At 44.9% G+C, this 18,068-nt stretch overlaps 1 long non-coding RNA gene across 1 annotated transcript in view; it reads right to left on the bottom strand.

Annotated features, from left to right (window-relative positions):
* Window positions 1–1,957: 1,957 nt before the first annotated feature.
* The window catches only part of LOC145506728 (uncharacterized), a 49,203-nt gene continuing 33,092 nt past the window's right edge, over window positions 1,958–18,068 (bottom strand). The window contains exons 2-5 of the long non-coding RNA XR_014054221.1: window positions 15,716–15,872; window positions 13,220–15,017; window positions 12,657–12,902; window positions 1,958–2,299 (exon numbers count right to left, since the gene is read on the bottom strand). This is a non-coding gene — a long non-coding RNA (uncharacterized LOC145506728). The remainder of the gene's footprint in view (window positions 2,300–12,656; window positions 12,903–13,219; window positions 15,018–15,715; window positions 15,873–18,068) is intronic.

The raw sequence follows: 18,068 nt of genomic DNA, 5'->3' as shown, positions 1-18,068 counted from the left end.
AGAGCCAAAATGGGCACCTCTCTCCGGCATCGGAAATCTCGGCATTGGTGGCTCTCCACAGCGAAGTCTGGCCACAAAGGGGTATCTCGTTCAGTCATGCGGCACGTCTCGAGGGCTTGTGCTTAGGCGCTCAGTCGTGTCCGACTCTGCGACCCCGTGGACTGTAGCCCACCAGGCTCCTCTGTCCATGAGATTCTCCAGGCAAGAATACTGCAGTGGGTTGCCATGCCCTGCTCCAGGGGATCTTCCCAACCCAGGGGTGAAATCCAGGTCTCCTGCATTGCAGGCGGATTCCTTACCAACTGAGCCACCAGGGGAGCTCCATAAGTGTCGAGGAGTCACTTACAAATAATTGGTGGATTTTTTTCAAGTGGATATATTGATACACACATGAACACATTCATACAGATACTGACTGTATATAAGGATTCATGAACAAATTATTCGCAGTTACCTGTGCTCTGAATGACGTTCTTGCCTAGGAGTAAAATGCATGGGGCAACAGGGTACACATCTAGGAATGTGACCCCAAAGGGGCGTAAAGTGCTGTACGTAGCCAAAGAAAATTGTGACAGCAGATACTTTTTTGACATTCCCTTCTTCCTGTTCATACCACAGATACACTTGGAAATGAAGACCTGAAATTTGGACAAGGCTAAGGACTGAGGTGTGTCCCCAGGCACCCCAGGTCATGGACCCTGCAGTCTGGGTGTTGCCATGAAAGCAGCTCAGCCGCTTAAGCCACTGTGCCCTGCAAACAACCAGCTCCAACAAGATCATGGTGCCTTGACGTGACCACTAGAAAGTCAGCAGGTTCTTGGTTTGATTCTGCTTCAGAGAAATCATCCCTGAATATTCATTGGAAGGACTGATGCTGAAGTTGAAGCTCCAATACTCTGGCCACCTGATGTGAAGAACTGCCTCATTGCAAAAGACTCTGATGTTGGGAAAGATTGAAGGCAGGAAAAGGGGACGACAGAGGATGAGATGGTTGGATGGCATCATCAACTCAGTGGACACGAGTTTGAGCAATTCCAGGAGACAGTGAAGGACAGGGAAGCCTGGTGTGCTGCAGTCCATGGGGTCGCCAAGGGCTGGACACGGCTTGGTGATCAAACAACAACAAAGAGGAAAAATGACACTGTTCCTTTTCCTCAGTCAGGCCCCCGTCTGTGTTTCCAAACAGGTTTCAAGTTCTCACCCTTGAGACGGGCACCGTACCCGGTGACCTTGGTTAACGCAGATTTGCAGAAGCTCAAGCAATAAATACTGAGGAAGGAATCTTCTCCATGTTCCAAATGCGAACTCTGGATGGTGCAGACAAGAAGGAATTTAGAAATCTCCTCCTCTAGTGGCTTCTAGCTGACCAACAGAATGAGCCACGCAGCTTTATTTAAAAATAAATAAAATAGTTTGACAGAAAACAGCAAAATTCTGTAAAGCAATTATCCTTCAGTAAAAAATAATTTAAATAAATAAATAAAATAAAATGCCCATTGACTAAGAATCGCCAGTGCTACAACCAGGAAATCTGGGAATTTAGGAAGCTCCTCCCAAAATTCTGATGATCAGTCGTATGTGGACCCCACTGATCTAGCCCAATCCCCTCCTTCCATTCAGAAGGAAGCAAATGCAGTCCACACCTTGATTGTAGGAATAACAGCTAATATGCTTGGGGTGCCCACTGTGGACCAGACACTTTAATATGTGTTATCTCCGGTCTTTACAACCCCTCTTATATTCATACCATGAGCAGACAACTTCTTACAATCTCCTCTCTCTAGATGTTCAGCACTGTTCTCATGTAGTTATTCCTCGATGGACATTTAGGAGTTTCCAAGTGTTGCTCCAGCAAGTCCTGCCGTCGAAGCAAAGAAGAGAAAGCGATTGAGTTGCACTTCTCATCAGCAGCACGTTCTCAGGGATGTTTCCGGGGACCTTCAGGAATCTACGATACTGTTGGGTTGGTGGCATGGCAGCTCCACAATGATCAAGGAGATGAACAAACTCAGAGGAAATTCATGTGCTCATGATTCACAAGCTGGTATGAATAACCCAATGCAAACCCTCGTGCTCAGCCACCAGGCAGTCAGAGAGACCAGGGCTCCTGGAATTTAACGACCCCTTCCCACCTTCAGCCACTTCCATGTGGGGTCAACTCATGATCTGAATTGATGGGACCACCCAAAGCATTAGGACTCCCAGCTATATGACTGGTTTTCAGATGCAAAGTGGTTTGGCTCTCATTAAAAATATTTTTTCTTGCTGCTTTTTCTACTGTTGCTTGCCTCCAGAATTTCTAGGAAAAAAAAAAAAACACATGTTAATCAAAATGAACATGAATATTTCACTTTTCAAACTATGCTTAAACTTATTAAGCATAGTTTCCCAAAATGACAAAATGAAATATGTCAGCATCTGACATCAACCCTGGCAGCACTGCCACCAGACCCTGCCACTTGCCCTCAGGTCTTTTACATCATTTCTGAACCCCAATCAAAGCTTCCTAAGGGAAAATTTTGGCAGCCTGAAGACACAGCTAATCCCCTTATAAATAGTTGTTCTTCCAAACTGCCAGAAAATTGAATGGATTATAACACAATAGAGCTATAAAAGTTAGTGCCTCCATAATAAATGTCAACTACACTTCTTGTGATTATTTACCTCCTTCTGTCAATTATATAGGTAATGCAATTTATATAATCGACATTGTGTACACAGAAACTAATGCCTGAAACAGGAAGGGGATATAAAAGATTCTCCTGCAAATTAAAAATTTCATGAGCTTTACAAGGCATTCCTTGGCCATATTGAGGGTTTGGTTCCAGATCACCACCCACAGTAAAGCAAGTTATAGGAATTTTTTAGTTTCCCATTACACATAATAATTATGTTTAGGGACTTCCCTGGTGGTTCAGGGGCTTCCCAGGTGGCACAGTGGTAAAAAATCCACCTGCTGATGCAGGAGATGTGGGTTCAATCCCTGGGTCAGGAAGATCCCCTGGAGGAGGACATGGCAACCCACTCCAGTATTCTTGCCTGGAGAATCCCATGGACAGAGGAGCCTGGCGGGCTACAGTCCTTGGGTCGCAAGAGTCAGACAAGACTGAGCGACTAACATGCTGGTGGTCCAGGGACAAAGACTTCATCTTTCAATTCAGGGGTTCGATCCCTGGTTGGGGAACTAAGATCACACTTGCTTGAGACCAAAAAAGAAAAACATAAAACAGAAGCCATATTGTAACAAATCCAATAAAGACTTTAAAAATGAACCACTTCCAAAAAAAAAAACTTAAAAAAAATAAAAAGTTATGTTTATGCTATGCTGTAGTCTGTTACATGTGCCATAGCATTACATTGTTTAAAAAAGATGTACATACTTCAATTTAAACATACTTTATTGCTAAAAATATGCTAAACATCACCTGAGCTTTCAGTGAGTCATAATCATTTTGCAATAATAACATCAAAGATTGTGTATGCTAAGTCGCTTCAGTCATGTCCAATTCTTTGAGACCCCATGGACTGTTACTCGCCAGGCTCCTCTGTCCATGGGATTCTCCAGGCAAGCATCCTGGAGTGGGCTGCCATGCCCTCCTCCAGGGGATCTTCCCAACCCAGGGATCAAACCCGTGTCTCTTTAAGTCTCCAGCATTGGCAGGCGGGTTCTTTACCATTACTGATTACAGATCAGCATGGCAAATATAATAATAATGAAAATGTCAAATTCTGTGAAAATTACCAAAGTATAACAGAGACACGAAACAAACGAATGCTGTTGGAAAAAATAGCACAGATATACTTCCTCAATGCAGAGTTGCCACAAACTTTTAATTTGTAAAAAGCAAAATAAAGCAAAGCACAATAAAATGAGACATGCCTGTATTTATAGAAACATGTGGGGACTTCAGCATCACTGAGTCTTAGCTCACATTAACTCTCCAGGCCCATTCATGGACATTGTCCTGCTTGAGCCTCAAGCAGTTATCAAAGGAAGCAGCCGTGGACCAGTGGAAGGGGAGGACTTCTACCAGGAACCCTAAATTGGAGCCCAAGCTCCTACCGTCCTTGCTGATCAGTTACAGTATTTAACTATGTGTCCATGGTCTTCAGTATCCACATGGAAAATATTCAGGAAAAAAAAATTTCTGGAAAGTTCCCCAAAGCAAAACTTGAATTTGCCACCTGTGGGCATCTATTTACATCTATTTCCATAGCATTTACATTGTATTAGGTATTATAACTAATCTCAGTTCAGTTTAGTCTCTCAGTCGTTGACTCTCTGCAACCCCATGGACTGCAGCACGCCAGGCCTCCCTGTCCATCACCAACTCACACAGCTTGCTCAAATTCATGTCCATCGAGTCGGTGATGCCATCCAACCATCTCATCCTCTGTCATCCCCTTCTCCTCCTGCCTTCAATCTTTTCTAGCATCAGGGTCTTTTCTAATGAGTCCATTCTTTGCATCAAGTTGCCGAAATATTGGAGCTTCAGCTTCAGCATCAGTTCTTCGAATGAATATTCAGGACTGATTTCCTTTAGGATTGACTGGTTTGATCTCCTTGTAGTCCAAAGGACTCTCAAGAGTCTTCATATTGTTCATGGGTTTCTGAAGACAAGAATACTGAAGATACCAAAAGACAACTGCATTTAATCTGCCTGAGCCTCAGCGTCACTACCTGTAAAATGGGAGTGGTAACAGCTACTTTCATTTATTGAAAAGACCAAATGGCATGAACACCTAAAAGCATCAAGCTCAGTAGTCAATTTATACTTTCTGGTGGTGCAGATTCCACTGGGAAATTTTTTATCTTGACAAAATGATTCCAAAACATAACAAGTTTTCAGGAAGAGTCAGTAAAAAGCCTTAAAGAAGAGTAACAACAGGAGACTATTGTGGCGGTACATTAATTACCTTAATGGTCCCAATTTCTCTACCCCTCCCTGCCTGCACCTTCTGTGGAAGGTGCCTCTGCGGTCTCTTCCATCAAAAGGTAGAGTTGAGTTCCCAGACCCTCAGGGCTGAGTTCAGTCATGTGACTTGTTTTGGCCAATGAGATGTTAACAAGCTTGCAACAAACAGAGATTTGAAAACACTGTATCTGCTTCCTGTCCTGCCCTCTGCCCCTTGCAGTAGGAACATCTGGGCTGGTACCTGGAGGATAAAACGTATGCAGTCGGGTTACATGCAGCTCCTCAGCCCACAGCCGGCAAACCACCAGGCTAAGAATGAGACCAGCTAAAACCAACTTAGCCTGACCTAAATCAAGCTGCAGATTCATGAGCTAAATAAATGTGTATTGTTTTCAGCCACCCTTTCTCAATGGAGTCTCCATGAGAAAATTAAGCCCTATAGAAAAAATATTTGAGTGACTATTTTTCTAATCTTCCCCTATGGAACATAGTTAATTAGTTACATATAATAAATGCCTTAGAGTATTAAGGTTTAAATGCTTCTTGAAACCCTGTTTAAAAGGGCTATTTTAAGCCCTTGCATTTGGGGTTTTTTCTTGGGTGGGAGGGTTCTTTTTTTTTTTTTTGGCCCCTCATGCAGGATCTTTGTTCCCTGACTTGGGATTGAACCCATGCCGCCTGCAGTGGAAGCACAGAATCTCAACCACTGCAGGGAAGTCCTAAGCCCTTGCATTTTGGATGGTTGTTATATAGTATAGGGGCTACCCAGGTGAGTCAGTGGTGAAGAAAATCCACCAGCCAGTGCAGGAGATGCCAGAGATACCAGTTTGATCCCTGGCTCAGGAAGATCCCCTGGAGGAGGAAATGGCAACCCACTCAACTATTCTTGCCTGGAGAATTCCATAGACAGAGGAGCCTGGAGGGCTACAGTCCATGGAGTCGCAAAGAGGAGGACACGACTGTGCGACTGAGCAGGCGCTCACATATACAGCATAACTGCACAATAGATAATGGACACAGCCATACATTAAATACACCCACATATAAATATATATTTAAATGCTTTATCAAGTCACTATTGTGCTGAAATACAGTTGATCCTTGAACAGAGCAACACATGGGTTTGCACTTGCACAGGTTCACTTATATCCAGATTTTTTTCAATAGTAAACAAACACTACAGGACCCCGTGGGGCGTGGCCGGTTGAATTCGAGGAAGGGCTGGCGCCCCTAACGCTCTGCATTGTTCAAGGGTGAACCCTCATGTGCCACCAAAACGGCAGAGCAACAGACCAAAATTAAACCTCAAAGAAGCCTGAAATACACACAAAATAGAGAATAAAAGTGGCATGTTAAGTCTTTGGGGAAGAGATGGAGCATTCGATGAGGTCTCTTAGGAAAAGTAGGTATTATATGGAGAACCAAGGTGTCACTACCTGACATCGTGCCTTCAGATACACTCCACCCAGTTAAAAATTTAATCTTTTGTTAAAGAAAGAGCTCTGTCATAAAAAGTAGACAAAAAACTATGTCATCTTCTAGTGAAAGAGGTCTGTTCAAGCATAATATTAATAAAAGGAGCCAAAGCAGAAAGACTGACAGTCAGCGATATAAAAATTTTAAACAGTACATATTTTAAGTATTAACTCTGGCACAAAATGCTTATATTTTGATTCATAGCTGAAAGGCAAACAAAAAATGGAATTTGGTCATGAAAAATAAAGAAGTGAAGTGTTAGACACTCAATCATGTCCGACTCTTTGCGACCCTATGGACTGTAGCCCACCAGGCTCCCCTGTCCATGGGATTCTATAGGCAAGAATGCTGGAGGGGGTTGCCATGCCCTCCTCCAGGGATCTCCATAACCCAGGGATCAAACCCAGGTATCTTGTGTGTCTGACATTGGCAGGCAGGTTCTTTACCACCAGCACCACCTGGGAAGCCTCTTGTATGTATGGACCATATCTATATCCACTCACCTCTTGACAGACATTTAGGGTGTTTCTGTGACTTCGCTATTGAAGTAAATTTAACTTAAATAGCTAAATGAGATAAGATACATAACGTTCTTAGTTCAGGGCCTGACACAAATATCCATCTTCTTCTCTTTTCTCTTTTTATGAATAATACTAAAGTCTAAAGACAACTGAAAATGTTTGTGTGATCGACGCCGACTGTTCTGCTTTATGAACACTAATCTCAATTGGATCCATTCTGCTTATTTTACTTCTTTAATACTCTGTTAGTGCTTCTACGCTTGTATTATAATTTATTTTAACTAATAGAGATTTAATAACCAAATATGTTACAAGATGCTCTTCAATAGTTTTGACCGTGATGTTTTTTTTAAAAAAAGACACCGGGGGACTTTGCCGGCGGTCCCGGTTAAGACCCTGCCCTCCCAATGCAGGGAACACGGGTTCCATCCCTGCTGGTTGGGAAACGAAGATCCTGCAAGTCACACGGTGCAGCCAAAAATCAGCAAAGGCAAAAGTCAATTCTTTGGAAAGATTAATAAAGTTAATTTTAAAATAAATAAGACATTCAGGACACAATTCATGCGCTGACATACATGAGTGGGAAAACATCCACAAAAATATTTAACCTATCTAAGGTCAATAATAAAATCAGAAGTAGTAGTAAATAAGTCCTTTGCTCCCTGAACACCTGCCTCAGCCTGCAAAGCAGCAGGCATCTGTGAGTCATTCAGCATCATTAACGCACTTCATCAGGGGCCTCGGGCACAAGGAAATTAGATGGTACCGCTTTGCTCCTATGTGCGTCCGTGCTGGGTCGCTCAGTCGTGTCCGACTCTTTGTGACCCTGCGGACTGTAGCCCGCCAGGCTCCTCTGTCCATGGGATTCTCCGGGCAAGAACCCTGGAGTGTACTGGACGTAAATCAACACCACACTGCAGCCAGGCCCCTACAGAAGGAATCTGCCTAACCCCTTCCAGAATATCCTAAATAAGAAGGTGCAATAGGTAGAATCAAAGCTGTCTGGAGCTGGGGCACATTTATCTCTCTGACAAGTATGGATTATTCCGTAATACCTCTCAGTGCACTGGCCAGCAGGAGAGCACGGAGAGCTAATGAAAGCAATGACGCCTTTGCCGGACATGAACTCTCTGCCATTGACTCTCTTCTGAGAAATGGGATGAGCCTGTCAAGTCCACGGGGGCACAGCTGTGTCCGTGGGCCACAGAAGTGCAAATACCGAGAGCCTTGTGGTCACTGTGGCTGAGATCATGGGTGTTCAAGCTCAGGGATGGAGCGCTTTATCTAGCCTTCAACTTTACGGAGAAGCGATGATGACATAAGGCCGGGCTCATCGCAGCTGTACATTTCAGCGGAATGGAGAGATAAGGACCCGAGTTTGATAACATCCTAAGCTCGGATGTATCATGTGATTTGCAACCCTGAGCCGCGTCATGTAAACTCTGCATTCTTCACCCCCGTTTAAGGCCCGCTGGAGTCCCTGAAAAGACCCTGATGCTGGGAAAGATTGAAGGCGGGAGGAGAAGGGGACGGCAGAGGATGAGATGGTTGGATGGCATCCCCAACTCAATGGACATGAGTTTGAGTAGACTCCGGGAGTTGGTGATGGACAGGGAGGCCTGGCGTGCTGCAGTCCATGGGGTCGCAAGGAGTCGGACACAACTGAGCGACTGAACTGAACTGAACTGAACTGAACTGGAGTCCCTGAAAAGCCAGGATGAGGTTCAGGTCTGGGGAAGGGGGTCTGTGGAGCGATGGAGGGGACAGGAAACGGCACACAGCGACTGAGGAGGCTGAGTCCACAGAGCCGTGGGCGGAGAGCGGGGACATGCCAGGCTGGGAACGCCGGGCACGCCCCTCGCCCCTGCGACAGAAGTGTCAAGGGAAAGGAGAGGTCGCCGCAAACCAGGGATAAAAATGGCTCTGCCAAAAAGAGCTCCCTCCGGGAGCTGTGACTTCAGAGGAGGGACATAAGCCACCTACAGGGAGAGGGGGGTCCCCAGCAGGTAGTATTGACTGAACCCCACCAACATGGAGGGGAGGGGGAAGGGGCAGGCCACCTCCCAAAAGTCACCGAGCAGGACATGGCAGCAGGGAAAGAGGATCGAAAGGGGCAAACGAGAGACGCCCAATGTAAGTGGAAAGAGAGAATGTACATAACCTCTGGTGGGGGGCTCCCCGGGTGGGCCAGTGTTAAGATGGCAGCTGCCAGCAGGGGTTGCAGGTTCGATCCCTGGTTGGCCCACATGCCTAGTGGCCAAAAAAACCAAACCATAAAACAGAAGCAGTATTGTAACAAATCCAGTAAAGACTTAAAAAAACCAAAAAACAAACAAAAGAAACCTTCAAAAAATGAATAAATAAATAACCTCTGGTGTCGCGTAAGCCTTTCCCTCAGTAATTCCCGAGGTGATACGCTCTCTTGGTTCCCACTCCAGGAGGACCAGTTTGAACACAGGAGCGAGTGAAGGACATTGCTCTCCCCTGGTCAGTTTCCGCAAGCTCTTCCAGGTCACAGACACATCAGCTCCTGCTTCCTCCTTCCTCCCCCCCTCACCCTCCCCAAATCAAGCATCATCACTTCAATCCCCCGAAGAGTATTTATTTTCCTCCTACAAAGAGACCTACAGTTGAGCAGTGACATTCTTTTGAAGAGAATAATTAGAGCTCTCAGTTTTCCCTTTAATACAAATCAGGTGAGCAGTGTACTTCCTCCGAATGCTGGCAGCTTTTTGGCTGCTTGGGAACCCTGGAAATATTGATCAGTTACAAATACTCGGACGCTTGCATCTCCTGAATTTGCTTACTGCAGCCCTTCTTCCTGGTCCGTCAGGAGAGCTCCAGCAATTTTGTTATCATGATAAATTATCCTACCCGGTAGGTCACTCTTTTTTACCTAAAGTCACAATTTGCTCTCTCCTCTAGGTCACAACCTGATTTTTCAGGGTGACAGATTTATTGCTTGCTTTGTGCTCCAAAAAACAAATAGCCAACATTGCTCAAAATACAGTCCTGTCACAATAACTTTGGCTATTTCCCAACAGGAATGAGACCCAGCATTCATGCCTCTGTTTGCATGTGGTGGAGAGAGAAGCCATTTCCACACTGCTATGGATCGGGGCTGAAGGGGCAGTATTAGGTCAAAGCCAAGCTGCTAGTTCAAGCAACTGATAAGCAAGTATTTGCTGGCATGGTCTTGGAGGAGCTTTTCTTCTTTGAAGGAAGCTCAAAAGACAGAGCAAGCAGCTACCTGTGACCTCCCAAGCAAGCCTTTTTGCTGATGGCACATTTTCCTCAGCCCTTGTCCCCATGAAATGTCCCTAAAAGCCGAGAATGATACTCTGATGTTTCCAGGGTCAGGCCAGGTCACAGAGCAGAGCTCACACAATGGAATGTGGACCAAAGTGATGAGCAACACTTCCAGGTCTGTACATCACACACCCACATTCTGTCTCCCAGCTTCCTCCCCAGCCTGCTGCCTGGGTGTGCACCCAGCACCTCTCAATGCACTGCCTCCGGAGGAAGTCTGCCCCCCTCTGCACGCTGGGCTCCAATCTGGCTGGTCTTTGACCCAGCCCCACACCCTGCGTTCTGTTCTCCATCTGTTAATCCAAGTTCATCCTCTCCCCCTGGAGAATTCATGTTTTTCTTCGAGTCCAGATCTCCCATGCATCACCAGCAACCAGAAAAAATTCTAGAGCCTTCTGGCTTCTTTTGATCCATCCATCTGAGAAGTTATCAGAGGTCCCAACTCTGCCTCAGATCCATAAGGGTGTGGTGTGTGCGTGCCCACTCACTCGGTCGTGTCTGACTCTTTGTGACCCCATGGACTGTAGCCCACCAGGCTCCTCTGTTCAAGAGATTCTCCAGGCAAGAATACTGGAGTGGGTTGCCATGCCCTCCTCCAGGGGATCTTCCTGACCCAGGGATCGAACCCACATCTCCTGTGTCTCCTGCATTGGCAGGCGGGTTCTTTACCACTGAGCCACTTGGGAAGCTCTAAAAATAAAGACTAAAATGAGTGAAAAATAGCAGCCTGATTAAATTGTGGAGGAACCTCAACAGCGTAATAGTGAAAGGGAAAAGGGCACAATTCATATGCCTGCCAATGCAAGGAGATGCAAGAGATGCAGATTCGATCCCTGGCTCAGGAAGATCCCCTGGAGGAGGAAATGGCAACCTACACCAGTATTCTTGCCTGGAGAATTCCATGGACAGAGGAGCCTGGCGGGCTACAGGCCATGGAGTCGCAAAGAGTTGGATGCAACTGAGCACACACACACACATAACGTGGTAGGATTCTGTTTATATACAGAGTGAAACAGCAAGATGAAGCTGTTTTTTTACTCTGTGGTATGCATAGACGGTTGGGTGGCAAAACCAAATAGAGATGGCCATTATCCGTATCTTTTCTTTTCTATGTTATTTCTGGATTCTTAAAAAGAGAACATTCTCAGGACTCCCGTGGTGGTCCAGGGGCTAAGACTCTGCCCTCCCAGTGGAGGGGACCCAGGTTTGAAGCCTGGTCAGGGAGCTAGATCCCATATGCCACAACTAAGTGTTCTCATTCTGCAAATAAAGATTCTGCAACTAAGACCCAGCACAGCCAAATAAATAAGTGCATGTATATATATACAAAATTTAAATAACATTCTCTCCATGTTTGACACTTGTGTCTACATAAGTGGAACCCTGAAAATTTAGTGAGTGAAGCACTGAAAATCCAGATGAACTCTTTATGTGATGCCATAAAAAGGAAAAACAACTCAAACAATAAAGTGATTAAACATGAGTTAAGCTCACGACATGGTGTGGATAGACAGAATTCACATTATTTGCATTCCCCACTCTATTCTAGAGCATGCTTTCTGCATCATGTTTCTAAGCATTTATTAAACTCCAGCACTGTGTCAGCCACCACGCCAGCTCTGATAACACAAATATGATTGAGACGAATTTTCCTCCTCGGGGATTTAATGCATCCTGGAAGGTGATAAGAAAGAGGCAAAAATAGTTAAGAGTCACAAAACCTGGTAGCAACTGCTGTAATAGAAATGTGGAAGGGTTCCATGGGAATACAAGAAAAAAAATACCTTTTTCTTCCTGGAAATAGAGCTGGGAAAAATTCACAGGTGAGGCTTTGTTTTGCTTCTTGTTTGAGGATGTTTTTGTTTTCTGTTTTGGTGTTGTTTTTTGGGTGATTTGTTGGTTTTTTGTTGGAAGAAGTTCAAAAGCGGAGGGGAACATTGAGGCAGAAGAGTTTGTACGGAAGTGTGGAAGGAAAGCTTCACGGTGTGTTAGGGAAATCAAAATACAGAAGAATGAGATCAGAAAACGAAGGGGCTTGTAGGTCATGGCTTTTGCTACTACAGACCACAGATGAGTTAAATAGAGGCTGTCATATAAATAAAGCTTTATTGGCACCCAGCCCTGTCCCTTCGTTCCCCATATCACCTGTGGCTGTAACGCAGAACTGAGTGGTTGCAACAGAGACCCTATGACCATCGAGAAAAAATGGACCTTGCTTTGCAGCAATGAGGAACAACAGAATAGTTGTAGGAGTGGGTGCATCCCACACAGGACACCCACACGAGTGGGTGTATACTCAGGGCCGAGTATGCAAGCAGTGCTGCAGTCAGGATGCTTCTCATGAGGGACGAGAGATGAGAGCTATCATTTAACCCACGTTGTAAATGCTGTAGAGGAAGAAGCCTACAACGTGAACAGACTCCAATCTACTCACCTCTTCTGCGATGAATGGACATCTGGCTTGTTGCCAAGTTTTTCCTTCTCTTTTGTGACCACTGCTACCCTGAATCTTTTACTCCAAATCTCTGAGCCCACACAGGCAATGATGAGTTAGTCTGCAGTGAAGATGGGAAGAACTGCCAGGTCACGTGGTCTGCACACAGTCAGCTTTACTAGGTCACATCAAACTGCCTCCCAAACCAGGTAAGCATGAATCACGTGCACCTCGCCAGCCTCCACACTGTCAGGGGGAGAATAGAGCAGAGGGAAGATCAGGGGCTCTGGGACCAGGACACAGACCGTCAGCCCCGGCTCTGCCACTTCTCTGCTGTGTGACCTTGCAAACTCCCCTAACCACTCTGTGTCTCTGTTTCCTCATCTGGTCAGTCAGTTCAGTTCAGTCACTCAGTCGTGTCCAACTCTTTGCGACCCCATGGACTGCAGCACGCCAGGCCTCCCTGTCCATCACCAACTCCCGGAGTTTACTCAAACTCATGTCCATTGAGTCTGTGATGCCATCCAACCATTTCATCCTCTGTCGTCCCCTTCACCTCCTACCTTCTCTTTCCCAGCATCAAGGTCTTTTCCAAGGAGTCGGTTCTTTGCATCAGGTGGCCAAAGTATTGGAGTTTCAGCTTCAGCATCAGTCCTTCCAATGAATATTCAGGACTTCTTTCCTTTAGGACTGACTGATTTGATCTTGTAGTCCAAGGGACTCTCAAGAGTCTTCTCCAACACCACAATTCAAAAGCATCATTTTTTCAGTGCACAGCTTTCTTTATGGTCCAATTCTCACATCCATACATGACCACTGGAAAAACCATAGCTTTGACTAGACAGACCTTTGTCGGCCAAGTAATGTCTCTGCTTTTTAATATGCTGTCTAGGTTCATCACAGCTTTTCTTCCAAGGAGCAAGCATCTTTTAATTTCATCTGGTAAATGGAGATAATTACAGAACATTCCCTATAGGGTTGTTGAGAGAATTAAATAGCTACTCTGTGTAAAGCCTATAAAATAATGCCTTCCTACACAAGTGTTAGATAATTTCTTATAAATTTCACTTCGTGGGAATAAAGTGGTATCTTCCTTGTAGTTTTCATTTCCCAAAATGACAACTCAAATCTCTCCCCACTTTTCTCCTTCATTCATTAGACTTTCTCCTGTTGATTCACTGAAATTCTCTGTGTGGTATTCTGGACTCATCATTTGTCACTTATACGTGTTGCAAATCTCTTTTCCCAGCTGTGGCCTGTCTTGTTCACTCTTTTTATGACACACAGAGTATAGATGAAAAGCATGAATTTTTGAAAAAGATACTGTACATATTGGAAAGTCAAGGGCCTGATGACTAAAGCAAAGTTTTCCGAACAAGCACCTGTCAGCCTCCGTCAGACAATTGCCAAACTCTCCCCCTGGCTTTTTACTAAATCAAACTGGCCTAAACAACACACCAAACTCAAATCAAAGTGAATTTATAATCACTGATCCCCCGTACTAACACAGTCAGGGACACACAGGAAAATAAAGCACAATTCCTGCCTTCATCAGGTTTCATGTCCAGCTCTGACGGGAGAGCAAACACGTGAAAAGACATCTCAGATTACAAGGTAATGACGTCACCGGTAGTGGGCACCACTGTATGCCCACCAGTAGTGGGCACCACTGCATGCACGCTCAGTCTCTCAGTCATGTCCGGCTCTTGGTGATCCTATGAACTGCAGCCCACCTGGCTCCTCTGTCCATGGGATTCTCCAGCAAAAATACTGGAGTGGGTTGCCATTTCCTCCTCCTGGGAATCTTCCTGACCCAGGGATTGAACCTGCACCTTCTGCATTGCAGGTGGATTCTTCACCACTAAGCCACTGGGAAAGCCCGCACCACTGTATGTATCACCATAATTCATTTCTATGTTCAGGACACTTATTTCGTAAGTCACACCAACAAAGAGAACAAAAGGGTGAAAAAGTCACTTCTTGCCCTGTCGTGGGGACCCTTGAAATACCACAGTTTATAATGTCCAAACCACAAAGGAACAGACTCACTAAATTAGTGGTCCACAGATGGGGATGTTGCCATGGATTCCACGTCTGAGAAGACCATCAGGCTGTAGCTAAGCCCCTGCTGTCTCATCCTTACCATCATCTACGATTTCGGACACATCGTGCGTGTTGAGCAACTGCCGGCCTTTAAAGAAACCTCATTATCTCATTTCTTGTGAACATCATGGTTTCTTCACGAGAGTCACTTGGGTTGTTCAAGGATCTTCCCATAGGAGTCTTCAGTGATAAATGCAAGTTGGTCCTAATAATTTGTATTCTTCATCATTTTGTGATCCAAATATGGTCTCTGTGGACCTGAAATATTTAAAGTCGACGGTGTTTGATTTAATCAATCCAACTCTGGTTCCAAGGTCAATATCAGTGATCAGAGCACAAGAAATGTTTCCAAACACAGTTTTCACTGAACATTTAAAATATCATATTTTAGTAGTGAGTATTTGTGGATCCCAATCTCCCAATTTATTCCTCCCCCACTCCTCCTTAACCCCGATAACAATAAGTTTATTTTCTACATCTGTGACTCTATTTCTGTTTTGTAGAACTCTACTCAAAACTCTGTAATGGTCTATATGGGAAAAGAACCTAAAAAAAAAGTGGATATATATATAACTGATTCACTTTGCTGTACACCTGAAATTAAGACAACATTGTACATAAACTATACTCCAAAAAAAATTTTTAAAAACCATATTTTAATCATCAAAACTTACTTGAGTCCATATTATAATTATTAGAAGCCGAAAGACCAGTAGGCAAAACTATTTAAATTCTGATGCATTGCTTCAATTCAAGTAATGGTCACAATAATAATAAGGACAGTTAATATTAAACAAGGGCCCTTGTGTGCAGCCCTGAGCAAAGCACTTTATATCAATTATTTTACTTTATTGCAACAGTCACCCTCTATGCTGGGTATTATTAGCATTCCTGTTTCATGGAATCTATCTGAATTAGGACTTATCTGTTCAAGTCAATAAACATTTCTCATGCACCTGTTGTGCGTGAAGCAGTCCCCGGCTGTGAGGAGGCTATGAAGACTGCAGCACACGTGATTACGCTCCAAGATAGCAGACCACCACGAGGTGTCCTAGGAGAAGCACAGCTGCTTTGGCAGCTCAAACACAGCAGTGACCGCATCTGCAAAGGAATCTGAAAAGGTTTCACTGAGCAGATGTTAGCAGATTACGGCTTTAAAACCAAGGAAACCCCTCCCATTCTTTCCCTCCCCACTCAGACCACAAGGGCTCTGCCCTGGGCCTTTAGCGAAGGCACCACAGCACAGATGACCCCCGGCCCTCCGTCGGGACCCCTGGCACAGGAGTCCTAGTCTCTCTTCCCTGCCTCTATCACCCCCTCTCGGCGACTCTGATTCTGGGTCTCCACCCTGCTTCTTGGAGGTGTCACCTGCTCAGGAGTTGGGTCATGGCCCACTCTGACTTCAGCCCGTCCCACATTCCCAGAAAGATCTGTTAGGACCCAACAGATCATGTCCATGTATTTAGCTGCTTACATAAGGAAATATATAGAGATTTGAAGGTGTATCATTTTACCCCCAAAAGTATGTAATAAAACCACAGAGAGCAAAATCCACTGGACTGTAGTCGTGACTTGCAAGACATTTGGGGGAAATTGCTTGGGCACACAATGATGCCCCTGACTCCAACCCACTCATGTTTTTTCCATTTCCATTTTGTAGACAATCTATAATCACAGGCCATCAAAAAAAAAAAAAAAAAGTATTTCCACAGGAATCAGCAGAATTTTCCAAGGTCCCATCCAAACCGCTCTGTACACATTCAGAATCTGAATCACAGAATTCCTTTTCTGCTGTCAATCACCATGTTTGTCTTCTTTTTGTGGCCACCAGAAGCTACCAGTGAGATAACCCAGAAAACCTCAAGCACAGAGGAGCTGATCGGAATGGACTTTGCTACTCCCCAGCTGGTGGGAAGAAGCCTGCCTGGGGCAAGGAGCTTCAGAGGATGGAGGGTGACTCAACCAGCCGATGGTGTGATTCACCTACCCCCGGGGAGGATCAACTGACAGGGAAGTTAACCTGATCCTTCATGGCAGGTACCAGGGCTCTGTAATCACCACTGCTTGGGAAGACCTGTGGTTCAGGCAGAGATGGGTGTGGCCCAGGGCAGAACTCGGAGCAGAAAGACCTGAGTCTGCCGTAATGCATCATCAGTGCTCACCTAAGCCAGTCCTTTGTTTTCTTCTGCTGCAAAAGAGTGGGTAGTTCACTAAATAATCTTTTAGATTCCCTATCGTTTTAACATTTTCTGGCTAGATTACTTTCCCTTCTAGACATGGCTACTCTCCTGTGATACTCATCAGGCTGGTTTCCCAATATACAGAGGAAGGGGCTCTTAGAAGTAGCAGAAGTTAAATTTCAGGTCACCATCATTATTAAAAACGAAAGTTTCTCTCTGTGCACCAAGATAAAGCACCACCTCTCAATCTAACCTCAAATATGCAGATGACACCACCGTAATAGCAGAAAAGAGAAGAGAAACTAAAGAGCCTCTGGATGAAAGAGAAGAGTGAAAAGGCTGGATTAAAACTCAGCATTCAAAAAACTAAGATCATGGCAAATATAAGGGGAAAAAGTAGAAGCAGTGACAGATTTTATTTTCTTGGGCTCCAAAATCACTGTGGACAGTGACTGCAGCCACGAAATTTAAAAACACTTGCTTCTTGGAAGGAAAGCTATGAGAAACCTAGACAGTATATTAAACAACAGGGACATCACTTTGTTGACAAACGTCCACATAGTCAAAGCTATGATTTTTCCAGTAGTCATGTACAGATGTCAGAGTTGGACCATAAAGAAGGCTGAGCGCCAAAGAATTGATGCTTTTAAACTGTGGTGTTGGAGAAGACTCTTGAGAGTCCCTTGAACAGCAAGGAGATTCAACCAGTCAATCGTACAGGAAATCAACCCTGAATATTCATTAGAAGAAAGACGGATGCTGAAGCTGAAGCTGAAGCTCCAATACTTCGGCCACCTGATACAAAGAGCTGACTCACTGGAAAAGACCCTGATGCTGGGAAATATTGGGGGCAGGAGGAGAAGCGGATGACAGAGGATGACATGGTTAGATAGCATCACTGACTCAATGGACATGAGTTTGAGCAAACTCTGGGAGATGGTTAAGGACAAGGGAGCCTGGTGTGCTGCAGTCCATGGGGCTGCAAAGTGCCTTAGTGACTTAGTGACTTAGCGACTGAACAACAACAAAAGCTACCAGGCGTATCCTGATGCCTCCTGCAAGACTGCCCACACCTCTCCTTCCTATGGACTCGGGGGTAGAGGGAGGGATGGTCCCTGGCTGCCCTTCT

Source organism: Giraffa tippelskirchi, chromosome 5 (assembly GCF_054371585.1).
Source record: "Giraffa tippelskirchi isolate mGirTip1 chromosome 5, T2T-mGirTip1v1.2.pri, whole genome shotgun sequence".
NCBI lineage: Eukaryota > Metazoa > Chordata > Mammalia > Artiodactyla > Giraffidae > Giraffa > Giraffa tippelskirchi.
Note: the sequence above shows the minus strand (reverse complement) of the source record. Positions and strands in the feature narration are given on the sequence as shown.